Here is a 19,474-nt window from a genome sequence, read left to right on the forward strand (position 1 = left end):
AGTATTTTCTGTTACAGTGTGTATAACATTCTTATATAGTGTGTAGTGTCAAGAATTCTTTATGTATTTGTATCTGTGTATAAATGAGTTTAAATGCAGCTATTAATTAAAACAACAGATAATGTATACGTGGGTTATTTATTCCGTATTGTTTGGGAAAAGTAATGCTAAGAAAGGTTCAGAAGTGTTTCAAAGCTGCTAATTATGAGTGAGGGCAAGTAAAGCCCAACATTTGGCATGTCAAGTTCTTTGATGATACTTTCATTTACTTGAATGAATGAATACATACATCTCTTTCTTGCACATTATATTAAAACTCTGCTTGGTAGGAATGAACAAGATAGGACACAAACCAGGAACTGATGTCCAAGCATCTTCTGAAATAATACTATTTTCACTATGAAAAGGAATTTTAAATGTCAGATCACTGTAGTAGCTATTGCAGGATCCCAGGAAAGAAACCAAGAACAGTATTACCAATCCTTTGAAATTCACCACTGAGATTTTGATTTTATATACAGAAAAATGAATTAAGATTTATCTAAAGGCTGCTAATTAAGATAGCTACTAGGCAGAGTGGTAGTATTTCAAACTGAAAGATAGTTTGCAAATTTTTGGATGTTTTTAGTCACACACAGAGTAAGTCGGTAGCGGCTTACAGTCTTAAAGTTTTTCAGAGTTGTAATGAAAGTGAAAAAAACTTGCTTTTCAGAACAAGCAGTACCTTTAAAGCAAATAGCATTCATAATGGCAGTTATCCTGGATCTGGTGCTATGATACTTTTTTCCCAAAGAAAAAGCTTCCCAATTCTCTGATTTCAGTAGAAACTTCAGGGGGATTTGGATAATTTGGAAGAGCGTGTTCCTCTCTCACTGTGTTGAGGAGCCATCAAGAAAGCTGCCACTTTTCAAAAACCTTTAGAAAATAGAAGGGAAATTCTCCTGCTTCATGTGTGTAGATATATACATACTGCATTTCAAAAACAAGTATCTTATCTCACAAACATTCATGTTAGATTGACTCCTATGTTACATGTGGGGGAAACTGAGCAAAACTGGATTATATAAATGCAGTTTCAAATTATTTTAAAGCTATACAATGTGTATTAATGTGACATTAAAAAAATGGGGGATTTACTGTTACAGATTAATACGTATGGATTTACAGATTCAAAAAAAACATTTAAACGTCTCAGATGTTTATATCCCTGAGTAAGAGAGGTCTTCAATTTTGGAGATCTGTACTTACTTGGAATCCTTCCTCTTTTCTCTATTTTTCTTCATTCTGGGTGACTGAAGACAGAACAGGATTTCCTGGGTGGATATTTTTCTCTGTCTTACTAATACAAGCACCAGAATTTAAAATCTGAACACCAACTAACTCCAAAATTTAAAGTGAATTTGGCAGGTAGAATTTACCTCCTATTAAGCAGGTTTCTAATTTAGATTCCTAATTTTAAAATGAAACATATATGAGATTCCCACTTTGGCTATATTTCTTTAACAACTTAGCTATCATTTCCAAGACAGAATTTTTTAAGTAATGTTGATTAATAGAATTCATTAATACTCACAAAATGATCTCCAAACTGATCCCTTTTCATCTTAATTCCATTATGTCACTAATGAAGGAGACCAAAATTTTGGTAGTTTTAATTGAAAGTGCTTCTTAATCAATGAACAGCGCTAAGCTAAATAATGGTTTTACAGCTCTGATAACACTTGTGATTGCTAATAATAAGACATCCATTACTTCTGCAAAGTTAACACACTCCAATAAATGAGCTTTAAGTGCTGATAAACTGACCCATTTCTTAGCTCATTCACGTGCAGAGTGAAGCCTTCATATGTTACTTGAGCAAAATCTAGTACTTTAAAAAAATCTTCTTGTGGTGTCATTGCTCTGCAGATGTGACAGGCAAAGGCTTACTACAAGTAATGAAATTATATTGCTTTTACCTTTTCCAGTGAAGATGAGATGACTGCCATCTGTAAGAAATTCCCACATGGCCTAACGTTCAGCTAAATTTAGTGATGCCAGCTGGGTCTTGCTCTCAGGGTATAGTGACCTTAATATTATAGGACTGTCTTTGATGGGGCAAATGGTACTGCATCAGAAATGAATTTTTCATTGCCAGTCCTCGGTGCACATATGACAACTCTATATTATAAAGTCTGTTGAAATAAGCCTGATTTTTCAGTTTGTACGTTGCTCTGCATTTGCATCCTGCAGTACCCTGAAGGTGCTTTCTTACGTCTTTCCACCCTTCTCATCTCCTGATGGACTGGTGTGATCCAAAAGGAGGTTGAAGCTGGATTTATTTCATGCATAATATGTGAGCTCTAATTTCTTATTATTCCCGAATCAGGACATAACATATTTGCATTCTGTGCTCTTTAAAACTGTTCAGTGATTGATACATCTGTCTCGTTCCTTTACTCATTTCCTTCTCGCTCTTTCAAATACCATTTTAACTAGGAAAAAATGTGCTTAAAAAAAGAAATTAACATCCTCCGGGAAACATACTGGTTTGAATTATTCTGTATAGAAAAATAATTCACTAACTCAGAAAAGTCTGCCAGAGAAAAACCAAAAAAGTGGCTGAGAAAATCTTTTTATTTCCCTGGGTTTGCAAAACTTTCACAGATCCAAATTTTAATTGCTGAATGGAGAACTGTAAAGGAGAGAAAATGTAGACAATGACTCAGGGATCCTATTTTTTTCGTGACTGAAATGCAAAATAATGAGTTTGGATTCATTTTGTGGAGCTGTTTTGCATTTTGCACCGAAAGCAAGGGAAATAATTCGGAGAATGACTCTTGAGAAAAAGGGGTGGTTTTTTTCATCAATTGATATAGGTCTAGTCCATCTAGCATGCAGCCAGATAAGGAGAATGCTACATCGTGGCAACGAGGAAAAAACGTGTGTTGCTCTTCTCGTAGCAGTCGGTAATGGTGTCGGTGGCAGTTCAGAATATGCAGTTCTTAACATAACAAGAACATGTAAGTTTGTAAAGTGGTTTATTCATATGGGAGTCAGATAGGACATAGTTGTTATAGCAAGCAAAAAAGCATGAAGGATTCAACTACCCCTATAATTAAATGTCTGTAAGGACAGATTAATTCATAGTGTCAAAGAGAGGGGGTTTGTATAGTACATCTTTCAGTGTTGCTCTATGTACCATATTCCACGAAGCTAAAAGGACTGTAGAAAAGATCTTTGAAATATAGAGTCATAGAACAGTTCGGGTTGGAAGGGACCTTTAACGGTCATCTAGTCCAAGCCCCCTGCAATGAGCAGGGATATCTTCAACTAGATCCACAACAAAAGTGTGGGTGCATACAAAGAAGTTACTAAACATTTCTTTTATACTTTGCAGTCTATTTTTAATTCATAAATACATTTGTGTAGTCATGTGTGCATACCACACCCACCCCCAACCCTTCCACACTTCATACAGTGAAGAGAGTGCGAGTGGTGTAATAACACAGGCCTAAACAGGCAATCATAGGCCGAGAAGGTGATCTCTCCAAAATCAGCCTTTGAAGTGGGATTGGAAATATTGTACATGTTAAGCATATCTTAGTGATCTCAGAGCAAAACAACCAACAAATCACCACAGCAGAAAAAGTTCTTGCCAGGCTGAAAATTTGATTAACAACAATTACAAGAGCACTTGAAGGCATTTCTCTAGCCATAATTTTTTACTGACACTGTTATTCCCTATTATGCGTGTTTTGTTTTGGTTTTTTTTCCAGGGAATTTCGCTGTCTTCAGCTATAAGAGTTGGAAGCCTTATGAAATGTCTTGAGCAGGTGACGCATGGGATAGGTTAGTCAGGAAGCAGTAGATTTGACTGGCCATAGTAATAGGCTTGTTGGCAGTTGCACAGCAGAGAGGTAAGTCTCAGGGAGCATGCTGCACAAGTACAGAATATACAGGAGGCAAGAAGAAAGTCAAAAAATCCGTCTCTGCACACTAAAAAGAATGTCCCAGTTTTCTAGTCTGATGCTTATTATTACCGTTCAATGAGACATTAAAAAGAGGTGTCAAATTATGGGCAATGCCTCCCTTCATATTCATTCTGCTCCTTTGAAGAACATATTTTATTGTTTTTTCGTCTTTCTCAATCCACAGAAGAACCGCAAGGTGATTCACACTGTCATTTTCCAGTACGTATGTACATTAAAAGCAGCTCTGGTGTCGTTTTTCAAGGTGGTTTTTGGCACACCCTGCTTCTTTTTTTATCTTTCATCATCTGTTGCAGTTGGGAAGAGCTGTTTTAAATTGGTCACTGTCCTAGCGTGTATCTCTCCAAATTAAAGGATGGCTCAGCTGGTGGGGTGCTGCCGCCCAGCACGCATGGGGCACTGGCTTTCTTCTGCTTTCCACCAGCCCCACGCTGGAGAAGAGGGGAGAGCCCCTGTGAAACCTGCCATATGTTTCTTTTTTTTTTGGGGTGGGGGGGTGAAGACGGCGGTGTGGAAGGCAGCTTGTGACTGATGTTGCAATGAAATGTATGAAGAAATCAAACCTGGTAATTCTGAGTGCTGACTTTCTCCTGTCACCTCCAATTGCATTGCTAGGCAAACATCCTTCGTGTCATGTTGAGCAGAAAAAGGAAAAAAAACCCTAAATCATAGGTTCCTGGAGAGAGAATAAAAGAAAGGCTTTCCACTCAATCTGTTTCATTTAATTAAAAATGGCTTTAATGGAAGCAGAAAAAATCAGGCATTGTCTCCCTGCTATTGTTTTAGCTGGCAAGGTTGAACTGCTCTAATCCATAATATCTGTAATATCTCATTAATTTAGGACTCATATTTCTTGTTTTCCTCCTTTCTTGCAGTCTCTTTAATTACAGTCTCACTTATAGAACCAAAGAATATTCTCAAATAATGGAGAGGAACATCTTTTTCATGTTAATTAAGCAAAGGACTGGGGAAAGAATGGGAAATTGCACATACCAGTGAGGAGGAAATCATGCAGTTGCAGAATATACAGGCTGAGCGGTAATTCATGCACCCTTCCCTTTCCGGTTCAACAACTTTTATGTTCTGTGGCAGTTAAAGGATCTGGAACTTGTTCTTTCTACTTCCCAAAACAGCATGTTAGGAAGGCTGACCTTGCCTTGGTTTACATGGGGTTTATGCAACATTAATGATGAAGATTTACCCTGTCAGCACTTCCAAGTCTACAGTGCTCAGAACGGAACGTGAAATGTTTTTAAAGAGAATCTGTGACAATTATAATAACAGCCCATCTTGATTATATATTGGGAAATAAGTGTTACATCTGTTATATTTATCCCTGTTTTCCTCTGAGCTCTGGATATAAAAATAGCTATATTTCTATAGTACAAATGTTAACAAAAGGGTGACAGCATGTTATCAGAGAGAACATGCACAGCTGTGGAGATATTCTATACAATTTCCCAAAGCACATATGAAACATTCCACAACAATTAATGCCTTCGCCAGACGGGCTGGGCCAACCGCACTGGCAGGGCGAGGAGTTCTGTAAAGATACTTTCAATTATTTCAAGGTTATATTTACTGGACCCAGTATTATCTTTTCAGCATCCTTTATTATCACAAACTACTGTTGCTGACAAAAGATCATAATCAGATGCTTCAAAGAACAGCGCATTTTTAGTAGTAGATATTTTACTTAGTATTTCTCTGTGGAAGTTCCTACATTTTTACATAATCCTCTGGTATGAGTTGTCAAAGATTTGCTTGAACCTTGAAATGAGAGTTAATACTATTTCCAAAGCTCTTGGTTGCCTAGTATCAACAGAAATTTTAATTTGAACTAAATTCCCAGGAAAAAAGAGGATTTTCTATTATAACTGTGAGTATTTTGATTTTACTTCCCAGTTTAATTGAATGCAAAAGAATACCTGTTTGTAAACACCAGAACAGATGCCACTAAACTTTTTTACCTCATAGATAATCTGTAAACTTCAAACATATTTATTTGTTGAAATGTTAAATTGTCTGTGTTTCCATTTCGTTAAACATTTGTGCTCCTGTTCTATGAGACAGGTAATGCAAAGTTAGTTTTTTTGTGCTTACCTTTGTTACTTGGTAGTATCTTAAGATTAAAAAAAAAAAGTATGAACAAATAGGAGGGTTTTTTTCAACATTCTTACTTTTCAGCTAAGGCATTTAAAAACATGCGAGTATTTTTTTCTTATTTAAAAAATAAAATTTTTTTAGGCAAGATAAGCCAGGAGTATTCAGTTGCCAGATATTTAGCTGGTTCTTGTGAGGTATGCTTTTTCATCTATGTCTATATCTGCTGTTTGTTCCTGTTGGCTCATTTCAGCCAAATTTGTTGGAGCAGTCAAGGATTCAGATATTCAAAGCTTCTGTCAGTGTTAGGAAATAATCGCTTGATACAGGAGAGAAAGTCTAAAACTGTTCAGAGGTCCTTGACGTGCCTTTTTCCTCTGAAATCTCTGCCAAATTCTTTTAAGTGCTCCAAAAACAGAAGAGATTAAATGGGAGTTCGCACCTTCTTGTACTCAAAGGTCAACCAGCTTTCAAATTCAGACCCCAAGTCAGCCAAGTTTTCTTGGATTTGGTGCTGTAATGAATAATTTGTTCTTTTGAGCTGAGTTCTAGGGGTGGAGAGGGAAAGGAACGTACAGAGAAGAGGAGAAAAGGCATGTAGAAGTCTAAAATATACACATAAGAAGCAGAAATGTTTTCCTTTAGATAATCTAAAACCAAATAGACAAACTTGAAATATTGCAGTAGAAAGTGATTTCTTACTTAGGGGGAAAAATATTTGTGCATTATTTCCAAACTACATCTGTTGTTTGGATGCTCCCACTACAGTTAATCACCTTTGAATACTTTGGCAACATTGTCATAATTTGTTTGAATATGTCTTTATGTCAGCTTGGTTTTGACCTGAAATAAAGTTTTTGGGTTTCTCTTATCAGGGTGATGTTAAGTTGAAAATATGAAGGCAATATTTTTTTCCCATGTGACATTTCTAGCAGGAGCGAAGAGGGTGAGAGCAAGGGATCGGTTGCAGCATGGATAGTTTTACTTCAGTGGCCAGGAAAGTCAAATGTTTTAGTTCAAATCCCTCATCTCTCACCCTGCCATTCTGGCCATCTAGACTGTAATCATTCCGCTACCTTTTACACAGTCTTTTCTTTGGTCATGTAAACATGGACATCAAGCAGTTGACTGGAGTACGGTCTGCAGATCAAAATTCATAACCATGGCAGAGTCCTAAGGAAAGGATTTCAGATAATGGCCTATCACTACACTGCCAAATCAATTACATGTTAAATGTTAATAGTGTAGTTCAAATGCCAATTAAGTCTCTCCAAGCAATTTGATTTTTTTTACTTTTTATTGAATTGCATTTTAAAACCAGAGAATGTACATTTACTTGTCAGCTACCATGTTATTACAGATTTTTATTCACTACATAACTTTTTTTGTCTTCACAAATTTATAGTCATCAGTGAGCAAAGGAAGAGGATGAATTTCTTTTATCCTATATTTAACTGGCTTATTATCAAATTATTATGGTCTATTAACAGCTCAGAGCTTGTGGAAAAAAAACACACTATATTTTTCACATATACGCAGATGCCTTGGTATTCACAGTCAGCTTGTGTAAGAAGTTAATCATCAAAGGAAAATAATGAATGTTTACAGTACCTCACAAATTCTTCCCATTTCCAAACTTCATTGTACTTTCTAATCATTCTGTTCTAAATTACAAAGTAAATTCTGTGCTTCAAACTTATCTAAATATACCTCCCACAGCCAGCTCTTCATCGACTCTCATTGCATTTCAGGGACCATATTTTGGATTATGTTTACCTGGTCCTCTGGAGTGAATTCCCATCCACAGCTGGGGCACAGTAGGTGCCTCCTTTGGAGAAATACCATGGTTTAGTTTCATCCAAAATGAATTCAGCTGTTGTATATGGAGATGGCACTCACTATGTAAAAGACACGGCATGAGGACAGGTGATTCGGAGATTCACGTTAACAGCATAATCCTGACGTGAACCAGAATACTGATGGAGATGCACCTCATGAGACACGAGTTGGCTCCTGCAGCAGGAGGCTCACTGTGTTCCTCGGAAAGTAATACAGGGTGAAAACATGGATGTTGAAACTTTAAATCAGACTTTTGAAAATTCTCTGGGAGTTTATAATCCATGAATTTTTACTCTATCCAGTCAAGTAAATCCTTCTGTTTAATGTGAGAGTTAAGCTGTGAATATTCTGTCAGCTGGATGTAGGTTATATTTTTTAAGATTTGCATGTACAATTAAGCAATATTTGTGGTGATTAAAAAAAGAAGCATATTTATGTCTTTAACTTATCTTTGCCAGCCAATGAAATTGGTTTATGAGTAGGTTCAATCCTATCAAACTTGACATGTCATCAGCTTTAGAATAGCCTGCTTCAGAGCTTTACAGAGACTTGAAATAACATTTGTTATTTTGAAATGGAATGAACTGGTGTTGAATAAGAGCTATTTTCGGTTCAAATGCTGAGTTTAGGAATGATGTAAAAGGGGAGTTGGAATTGTATGAAAACTACTGTGCAAAGCTTGCAGGCAGCATGCATAGGTAGTGCCTACATTTCGTAGCTGCTTTCTTTTTAATGTTCTGTACATTTTTATATTCTGCAAACTCTTCATCCAGCGACATGAGGGTTTGTGCTGTATTAAATTTATCAGCAGAACTCTGCCGCTTATTTGGAAGAACTTTAATTTGCCAGATGTTCTTAGTGAAGATGATTTTGTAACCTATCGCAGAGGAAAGGATGCAGACAGGTAGCATTAGATTATTTTGGTTGAACCCTCATGTAAAGACATCTAAACTACTGCTTCCGTAGTATTAGGAAGGCTCTGGTAAAGGTGATCAAATTTTTTTTATTAGGGAACTATTTCCTTTTAATTTGCACCTTTTAAAAAGCAACACAGAGTTTGACTGTAAAATTCAGTATCGTTCACTCTGCCTTCAAAACAGACAGATGGGTCTTTTGATCTGATGAACAATGGTGCAGAACAAGTAGCCTAACCTGAGTAATAAAGAAATGATCCAGGTCTTATTCGACAGAGATTTCCACTGAAACAGCTGCAGCTGTTTCCATGAGAATCCGAAATAACTAACCCACCTTCTGTTGCTGCTGAGTAGCATACAAAGTAAAGAGTCTGATAAGTCAGGGCTGGTGTTTCAGCTTAAGATTCACATAGCTAAACTAATGGACAATATCCGTTCTAGTAAGTTGTATCCCCATGTGTGAAAGTGGGTGAGAATCATACAACTGAAAATGATTCAGAGAAGCAGAGAATATCAGAGACGAGAAAAAAGACCCAAAACACAATGGACCAATTTTTATATGATTGATCATGATGAGAAGTAGCTTTGTGGAATTAAATTATTCCTCAGAGCAGTCCCAGATACATTCTGTATGCCTTCCCAGACACCTGAGGTAAGCTTACATCCAACCTTTGTATAGTCTTTGGAAAACGTGTATATTTTAATTCTAGGGCTGGGTAATCCTAGCAGCCTCTCACAACAAAAATGTGAGAGAAAGCAGAGAGATGGAGTGAGCCTGGAGCTCAGACGGTCTGTGCAGCCTCTGTGCAAAGCCAAGGACGTACTAGCAGCTCTAGGCCTGATGAGCTGTGTACGATTGAAGATTATTGTGTCTTCTGTGTGACTTGCAGACCACTGTAACAGACCTGAAAATGTTGTGAAAGACATGTTAAACTGGAAAGCGTCTGCTAAACGAAGAGTACAGCAAGGGTTTTCAGAGGGATCTGCTCCCCAAGACAGTCCAGCCTTTTGTGAGTGTGTGTTATAGACTCACAAATCAGTATGAAGGGATCAACTCTAGAGAGAGGGGTCTGTATACAGTATAGGTCTCACTGTGGGGTAGTGATCGAAAACCAAACTGTTGCTGGGTGAACCTGCTCCCCCTTTCTTGGCTGTGTTGCATACTTGTGACCCAAAATATGTATTAAGGAGCTGGAAGGTCCCTTCAGATGAGGCAGTGTGGAAGTGAGGAGATGAGTGCTGAAAACCAGTTTCTTTTCACAGGCAAAGATGAACGGGAGGCAGAGCGGAGCTGTGGTGAAGCTCTTGCAGTCTGGCACGAAGCGCATTTTTTATAAAGGGAATCGTCCACCTAAAGGAACTGGGATTCCAACTGGAGTCACCCTTTCAGCAGCCAACAGAAGTTTTCACGTTTGCAGAACATCCTTTTCTAATGCGAGACACGATGTGATGGCGTCTAAATCCATCTGCCTGTCAGCAGCAGCTTTTAGGTACAGGTACGTCCTGGCAGTCGGGCCCCGCTCCCACGCGCCCAGGTGCTCCCCACCTCTCTGCACCCCAAGCAGATCCCTTGTCACGGCTAATTGGGTCTGCACATCTCTGTTTCGAACTCAGGTTCTGAATAATCTGCAAATCTAAAGGCCATTGTTTGGTTTTGGTTTTTTTTCCTCAGTGTACTCTCTCCACGTAATTTGAGGCAACAAATATAATCAACATTTGACAGTTAATTTGCCCTAGAAATTAATCCAGAAATCTCTAGTAACCTACATCAAATGTCCTAGTTCCTTACCAGGGCATAAATCTCTGGAATGCCATTAATACTAACAGACCATCTGTGTCAAGTAATCTGCTTTTCTTTTAAAAACATCACAGATATTTCTCACATTCTCCACATGTAGCAAAACTCTTTAGTTTCATTATAATCACATTGCTATCCCTCACCACTGATTTCAGTGTCATTTATGTCTTACCCTGGTGCAAGGCAGAAATTGTTCTTGATGGTTCTAACTTTATGTAGAGGGGAATTAGCAGAACTTTGTATAAATTGCAGGGAATGTTGTACAAAGTTCTTCTGAAGTCAAACATCGAACATGATTATATACAGCAAATTATAAACTGATTTTGGACTGCAAAGTCAATCTGAGAAGTGTGCTGTGCCTGTTAGAGTTTAAAAATGTCATGAAACAAACTTAGTGATGACTAGGTTTTTTAGTACTTTCATTTAGAATTATATCTCACTGGAAAGTCTTAAAAACAAATTGGAAACCATAAGGAGGGCTTTCAAAATGTGCATGTGGACAGCAGGGAGGTATACGAAGACGTAGTGATAGAAAAGTGTTCATGCAACATGTGCAGCCATGAAGCAACTTAAATCTTCTTAGGCACTGTTTCTTTTCAAAAAAGTTCCATACAGTTCAGCTTAAATTCCAGTTTAAAACTGGTTAATTAAACATTTATTCATTTTTGGAAATTTGGGGGTTATTTTCTTTGCTTTTAATAAACCAGAGGCTCTACTTTTAGTTGTGTTATGCTCTGAAATGAACACTTGATGCTTGTAAGCACGTCACAACTGCAACAAGAAACGGGTTTCTACAGAAAAATGTAAGAAGTTCTCTTGCTGAGAAATTTTTGTGCATCTACTTTGAGAGGAGAAAAGCCATGTTTTTTAGTTACAGTTTTATTTGTGACTGAGACAATTTCCTTCATAGTTGATACTACACTAGAGTTCTATCTGAGTATTTAAATCTTCAAACAATTACCTGGTGTGTTTTAAACATTTATCTTCAACAGCTGGCCTGGGCTCGGCCTTACCAGTTTACTGTACCAGTATTTTGAACGTACTAGTGGTCACTGCAGTGATCAACATGCTCCATGGACCAACCTCCAGCCTTAACGTAAAAGGTAAATATCACTAAAAGTGTTTGTGCTTCTTCCATAACATAGAAATGAAAAATATCCCTTTGCTTATTAACTGTAATATCCCTTTGCTTGTTAACTGTAGTGTCCCCCAAATTTTCAGTGAAAGAACTGAACTTTTTTAGTTGCATTAACAGTCTGAACCTAATCCAGCATTTAAAGAGTATCTACATACTGTGCAGTATTTCTCACTGCAGAGGTGGTCAAGGTATTGAATGCTGGATCACTTTCCAGAGCTCAGAGTAATTGTTAATGGCAGGTTCCCGCAGGAATGTAAGTATTGCCACACTGCGGGGTTTGCCCCAGACAGAGGTGGAGGAGGAAGAGGTCAGAGGAAAACAAAACATCTCGCATCACTGCTCAGAACTGCAGGCAAGTTAAGTGTTTCCCACCATTAGAATCATAGATTTTTTCCCCGTTTCACATTTCTGACAATGGCAGTACTTTATGCTTATATAATTTCTATCCAAAACTGATTTTTTTGATCCTGGTGAAAAATCGTAAATGATCAATGTGAGGGGATGGTTCTGGCCCTGTGGACCCGAGAGGGTGTGCGGGTCGCCAGGGGCAGAGCAGAGCTCCTTGGCAGGGACATGTCAGCACTCCTCTTAGTGCACGGAGATGGTAACTCTCGTTTTGAAGATTTTGCCTGTGAAACTGCTACTTCACTGAAAAAAAAGAGGGAGGGGAGAGGAGGGAGCAGTTTTCTAAAGACCTAAAAGTAACTGGATATTTGCCGTGTATGTTCTTGCTAGAAAGAGGAGGGGTGAGATGGGTTATTTACAAGACTTCAAAGATGCCTTATGATAGCAGAGTCAGGCAAAGGTTTGAAACAGTCTATTTTATGACCTCTTATGATTCTCAGACTGTTATTTCTGGGCACTTCTACAAAGTCAGTCAGGCTGAGCTAGTCTAAGGAGTTGAGATCTGTGAGCTGCGGACTTCAAAGGCAGTCAGGGTGGGACTAAAATGTAGGGCCAGGGAGGAGAGGGGACAGAAAAAGAGTAAGAAGTGGAAAGGAGCTTGAAAAAAAGCAGAAAATGGATATAGAGGACATTGGGGAAAAGATGATGTATTTGGTGGAGGTATAAAAACGAACTGAGGCAAAAGAGTATTCATAACATGTTTGTGAAAGCAATGAGGAGATTTCTTTGTTTCCACTGACTGCCATGTGCTGTTCCCTCTGCCTGCGGGATGAAAACTCACGTTAGTTCAGAAGCACAGTGTAAATCTAAATTGTTTATCGTATGGGCACCCCCTGGCTTTTTCCATTAATGCACAAAAACCAAAATGACATTTCATCTGTAGGGCCGCCAGCACTGCCCAGAGATACATGACGCAATGACGTAGCACCTTCACGTTCACCTCCTTGTTCTGTCTCACTAAATACATGCAAACAGAAAATAGGAAGGAAAGGAGGAGAGAAGTGTCTCTGTCTTTCAAAGAATATACCATATGAAGGGACAAAATATGCAGATGTGACTAGAAGAAGGTAGAACAGACATGCCTTGAAAGCAGATTTATGCAGATCCAGGTAGACCCTTTCCTTGAAATACAAGGAAAGAGAAGAAATGAAACCCCCCATCGGTGTTCGATTTGGTGCCTGATCCAGAGCATGAGCTTTTATCAGGTCTCGGTAGAGCAGGGAATACTTAAAACCAGGAAATATGTAGAGCTGTCCTTTGCAGTAGATGGTTGGTGATAAATTGTCCTGTCAACGGCTGGAGGCTCTCCAGGTGACATTGCTCTGGAAGACACCCTAACTGTGGAAGATGTGACTCTTCACTCTATGTATTGTACTCTGCTTTGCAGCACTGTCCAGGCCATTTTGTTCTTCCCCCGGAGAGCAGCTCATGGAATTATTCATGAATTTATTCAGTCAAATAGATTCAGTCTTCCCCTATTAAAGTCTGGCCTACAATCTTTACAAAGCATTGCTTGGGAGCTTAAGAAAGTTTTAATTCAAACTTTATCTAAGGAAAATTGCAGAACTAGCCTAAAAAATAAACTAGATTTTAAAACTAACCTGGTAAATCCACAGGAGATCTCACGCAGCCCACCCTTGGCAAAATGTCCTGGGTTCCAGCTCCTGCCAGAAGAGGACCATGAGCGAGATGGCCAGCTCTCTGGGAAAGCATTTGCCCCAAAGTCGTGCTTTAAAAAGAGGAAGATGAAAGTCAGCCAGGTTAAAATGGCATGAGGGAATTGGAGTTTGCTGAATCTGACACAAAGCAGAGGTGTGGGTGAAGGGGCCATTGCCAATGGCACGGGCACGCGCAATGCCAAATCCCCCATCCGCAGCCTGAAGGACCCAGTGTTGCTGGTGGGGTTGCTGGTAACCCCCAGGTTCTGGGGCGCGTGTGCCAGCACAGCCTCTCAGATGAGGTGCTCAGGGGCACTGAGAAACTGGCAGGTGCATATAAACTTTTAATAGAAGTCTATCATTATGGATTATTTGTTGTGTTGCTGAGATGGATTGCAAATGTTTAGTTCCCTGGTTGCTGGTGAATTCTGTCATTAATAAAATGCTTCAGTATTGACCTAGTTTAAATTACAGGAACAGAGCAGATTTTACCTGTGATATAAATCCACACACATCAGTCTTTCACGTCTGAGTTACAAGACACTGTTTCATAAATTTTGATTTGCATACCTGTGTAAGACAAATCGTTTGCAAGTACCACCAAATATGCTAGGTAGATGACAAGAACATTCTTGAATTACTATTTCTTTTTGAAGCTGATGTGAAACTAATTCAGAGCTTGAAGGAAGAAGGAAAAAAAAAAAAAGAATGAGCTGTTCAACAGAGAAAAAAACCCAGTCTCTCCTCACATCCCAACCGAGGCTCTGAATGCCAGTCTGCTCTTCTTGGTGATCAGAGGAAAACCATCCAAATTCAGCAAAACACCATCCAGATTTTTTTTAGTAGAAAATTTAGTTTTACATATATAAAAACACAGTTGTCTGGTGAAGTTGTGTTGGAGTATGGGAGGCAATGGACATTTCTGATGACTGTGCACGCAATGGGAAAATTGAATTATCCTCTCTCATAAACTGCTGGGCTCTGCCTTCTGTAGAATACCACTCTCTGCTTATGAATGAAGGGGAACTGCTTTCTGACATTTGCACGCAGAACCACAGGTCCAGTGGGAGGTAAAATCTGTGATGCTGAGTGTCTGATTCTGTCCTTAGGAAAACTTTAAATCAAATGTTTCAGATATTTCCTCTGCTTCTGTTGAGAAGTAAATCGTTTTTATATTTTAACTGGGTAGCATACAAGGCGAGGGACAGGGGGAAGATTAGCCTTCAACAGAACAATCAGCCCACCCTAGAGCAGGGAAGTCAGTGTCAGATGCTGGCCTTCATCTCAAAGGTAGTGTATGGATAGCAAATTTACTTAAACTGTGTTGGAGAACACAGTGCAGCAGTGCGGTTAAAATCAGGAAAAAAAGGAAGGTCATTAGATAGATCAGAAAGAGTAAGGGTGAAAATTTGGTATATAGTGTATCCTGTTAGAAAATCAATTGCAAACTGCTGCAAACAAGGAAAAAAAATGGCGCTCACGCTGTTTTTAGTGAATGTCCCTTTTTCAAAATTTGATGGCTCTACAGTGCTGTGGATGTCGGGGATTCCCAGCAGCAGGGTAGGTCACTGCCTTCCTCTTACCTACCCAACACGCGCCCACTGAAAGGCAGCTTTTCGAACATCACCAGGGGAAGCCCTGGCACCAAATGACACTTCAATAATAACACAGTTGATAGAAAAAAAAGATGCCCCTGTACCTCACGTTTGTTATTTTTGACTGTCTCCCCAGTGGGACAAATGTTTATTCATTTTGCTGTGTCTCCTCCCAAATAACAAGCAGAAAAGCACTTTCATCATTGATAATGGCTATTGGTTTTTTTTGTTACTCTGTGATATGTCCTGACTTTAACGTCAGTTATCTGAGATGGAATTACGGAAAATTGGGTCTGCAGCATATGCAGTTTGCAGTGTGTGTTGTCACTGCTTTCAAGGGCTGCGTTTCATCTGAAAGCTGTGGTGCTTGCTCTCCTCAGAAAACTGGAACAACCGCCTGTTGTTACACTCTAATCTCAGCATGTAGAGATTCCACCATTAAGCTCCTATCAAGGTTAATTAAAGTTGTGCAGGCAAAGGTTTGAAATGCAGACATGCTAGAGAGAAACACACTTCCTCTAAGGATTAAATACAAGTCAGTGGCTGGAGCTCTTTTCAGCTCCCTGTTAATTCAAGACCTTGTCCAGGTGATTTTTACTCACCAGAATAAGACCTGAAGGGCTCAAGACACATGTGGCGAGGTGGGACTCTAACTCCAGCTGAAGCCCCATAAATTAACCAGGAACTGTCAAATAGAAGAACATGATCAAATGAAAACATAACAATAAACTATTTAACCATTCTAAGATGTACAGCAAAGAGAAAGCAGTTGAAAGCTGGATAAAAATAAGCACTATGATCTGAGAGCATTTGCATGAGCTTTTAAAAGCAAACTTAGCACTTTTCCATTCAAGTTTTTTTTCCCTTTGTTTGTCCAAATAGAGTGAATATTCATAAAAATCCACTTTTAACAGATCTCTTGCACCAGCTTGGTCTGTCTAAAATGAAACAGAAGATTCAGCATTTGAAATACCACAGAAGAAGGATATTAGCTAACTGAATGCTAACAATTTCGTACAGATGTCTGCTTGTCATGCAAATAGTTTATTTGGATGCAAAGACACATTAGACTCCACTGATCGGAAAGTGAAAAATTGTAGCTGCTTCATGTTGTTCCAGTGTATGTGATCAGAATTTCAGTGTGTTTTCTCTCTAGTGCATCAGACAGCAACACTGAAATAAGCAACAAAAACGAGGGACACACAAACTGTGTATACAAAGGAAGGTTGATTTCTAACATAGTGGGTATTAGTGGTAGATGATGGGCTGCAGAACAACAGATGCCTTTAAATCAGGGGACCATTATGCAAACAGCTGTTAACAAGACAAAGCATCTGATTTCACCTACCATACTCTTAATTTTACTCCTAGCATGCTGATCTCGTGCGGATTTCAGTATGACATTTAAAAAGAGGTCTCAGCTGGTTTATATAGTACTTTACAACCCCTGATTTGCAAAAGGCCAACTGGCTGATATTACTTTTGAGTTCCATAAAATAATACAGCTTATAGCCTTCTGTGTAACATGAACGGGTTTTCATTAAATCTTAAACCTAAACTGCTTCTTGACCTTTCCCCAATATCATACCTATTATTTTTCTCTCTAAATGATGCTCAAACCCTAAATGTTGGTACAGCACTTTTATCTATTACTATTCCTGAAGATGACTTAATCATCCTAATATCTAGCGTAAAGGTCTCGCTGTTGCACAGAGCTGTTGATAGGATGCATAATGAAGGTACTCCATTCAAGGAAGGGTCAGAAAACCAAGTGTCTTATCAGCACGTAGCTCACAGCACAGCACTGTTCTCTGTGTGCTAAACAGACCACAGAATGCTTCAGCTCCTGGAAAACACATCATTTATTCATAGTAGAGCAAGTTATTTCTGAAAGCAATGGATGAAAGCAGAAGTCTTTTCCATTACAAAGATGGGCTTTTGACCAGTGCAAATACCTGAAAATAAGGAAAAAAGCAATTTAGAAAGGCCTTGCTGATGTTTCTCAGTGATTTTCTATTGACTGGATCAACTCTACATGTCAGACTAAAGACTATTATTCACCATGTTCAATCGAAGTATCCAATTTTGTTTTCTCTTCCTCCTCCATCAAAGCTTAACTGATCACACTGCTGTTGAGGGGGTGGACAGATGCCCTCCCTCACAGCAGCCTGGGACCATGGAGGAGGCAACTGCTCTTGGCTGCTCATTGCCAGCGATCACCATCAGGGCAGCTGTACCAGCGAAAAGGACGGCAGCTTCAGAGGGTGTTTGCGGCCGTGTCCCAGCTCTGCAGTGCAACACAAAACGGGGGCTTTCTCTGTGTGTCATGTGTCCGTGTGTGCTTCTGTAATGTAAACCAGCAAGGAATGTCAATGTGTAATTGCATGCTGTCTAAAAAGTTGCTATTGGAAGTCAGAATATATGATTTGATCTGCTTTTTATTTCAGTGATATCAAAGGGGCAAGGATAACAGATGGCAATTCATCCTCTGTGCAAACGGACAGTTGGGGGCTGAGCAACAGAACAATACGACCAATAAAAGATTTCTGTGATCAGTGCTATTTTTTCTGATTTTCAGAATTGTTTTGTAGAGTCTTGGGCTTCGGCCTTAAGGTATTAAAGTTTATATATCACTACTGCAAATTTTTCTCCTTGAGAGTGGAAACTGCCAAGCAGGAAAAAGAGGAAAGGTAACAGAATTGTGCTTTGTGGTCAGGTTACTTTTTATGAGTCCCTGTTGTTTATTCTGCAGTGTAGACCGAATATCAATTACTCTAATCACAGTGGAGACTCTGTGAATCCATCAGAGAGGAAGTCTATAAACATGACAAAGCGATGTCACATTGTCCTCACTATCAGTTTATCTCTTTTCTTTTTAGTCTCTCATAGGTGACAGTGGTGATAAAAAAAAACATCTGAGGCAATGTGTTGTCCAAACCCCAGTTGTTCTTACAGCATATTTATGTGTTTAAAAATTCAATGGTGTCATCAAAGGGATGACTGACTAAAAACCAAGGCAATTTATTGGGTGGAATAGAAGGATGTAAATTTTTATCTAAATTTTGTGTTCTTACACTTTATCAATGTATAAAAAAGCATTTAACAGAAGTAAAATAAAAATATAATGTTTATCCCAGGAGTTGTTGCATGTTATTTTATGTCTATTTATGTGCATGCGTGAATACATAAGCTCATCAGCATAAGTTTAGCATTGTTAGTTTAACCCTCTAACACAACTATAATATGCATATACTCTCACCTTATTTTTCTTGATTTATGTCCGCTGAAACTCTCATGGATTTTACGGGATTTGGGATCAGACTCCAAAAATGTGGCTGTAAAACCTGTTATTGAGAAGTGTGTGAACCATATTCCTCATCCAACATCGCTGACAGTACCAACACAGACAGAAACGTTTTTCAGAAGAAACGGATATTGTTCTCTTGACACAATCTCGCCTTGTGCATGAGTATAAATAATTTTCTGTATACTCTTCCTGAGGAAGAGCTGAGCCTGTGGCATGATGGAGTAGTTTTTTCCCCAGTGAAAATGCTTGCATGCAGAAGTGAAACAGCAGCAGGAGGAGCTGCCTGCAGAGACATGATTGCCTCAGAATCATCCCCAAAATGTTAAAGTCACTGTTTCTGTCTTTATTTTAACATCGTTTATGTTTTCTGTTTCTATCTGGCTTGGCACTATGCACGCTGTGACTGATCGTCTCTCACCTAAGTGCCAGCTTTTGCTGGGTTGGGTGCGAAAATTGTGTCTGTGGGATGCTCAGTTGATTTAAGTAAAATTGTCTGGGATGCCAGACATGAGCCAGCATCAGACCTGAGAGACACTCCATGTACGTGTGTGAATCTTGCAGATCCTACCCTGAAAGCTGTGCCAAAAATGATGATCTTAAGAACACAGCGACCTCAGCCAGGTTTTTCCAGTATATGGTGTTAAATATATCAAAGAACAGCAACCAACGAGTGTTTGGGGACACAGGATCAAAAAATGAACACGCTTGGAAGGGGAACATTTCTCTCTGTCATTTCTCCTACTGTG

General features: G+C 39.0%; 1 long non-coding RNA gene across 1 annotated transcript; it reads left to right on the forward strand.

The window, feature by feature from the left end:
* Positions 1-18,524, forward strand: LOC142361876 (uncharacterized). The gene is made up of 3 exons (XR_012764488.1): positions 1-10,323; positions 11,618-11,728; positions 17,534-18,524. It is a non-coding gene; the product is annotated as an uncharacterized LOC142361876 (long non-coding RNA).
* Positions 18,525-19,474: the final 950 nt, after the last annotated feature.

Source organism: Opisthocomus hoazin, chromosome 7, assembly GCF_030867145.1.
Source record: "Opisthocomus hoazin isolate bOpiHoa1 chromosome 7, bOpiHoa1.hap1, whole genome shotgun sequence".
NCBI classification, from domain to species: domain Eukaryota; kingdom Metazoa; phylum Chordata; class Aves; order Opisthocomiformes; family Opisthocomidae; genus Opisthocomus; species Opisthocomus hoazin.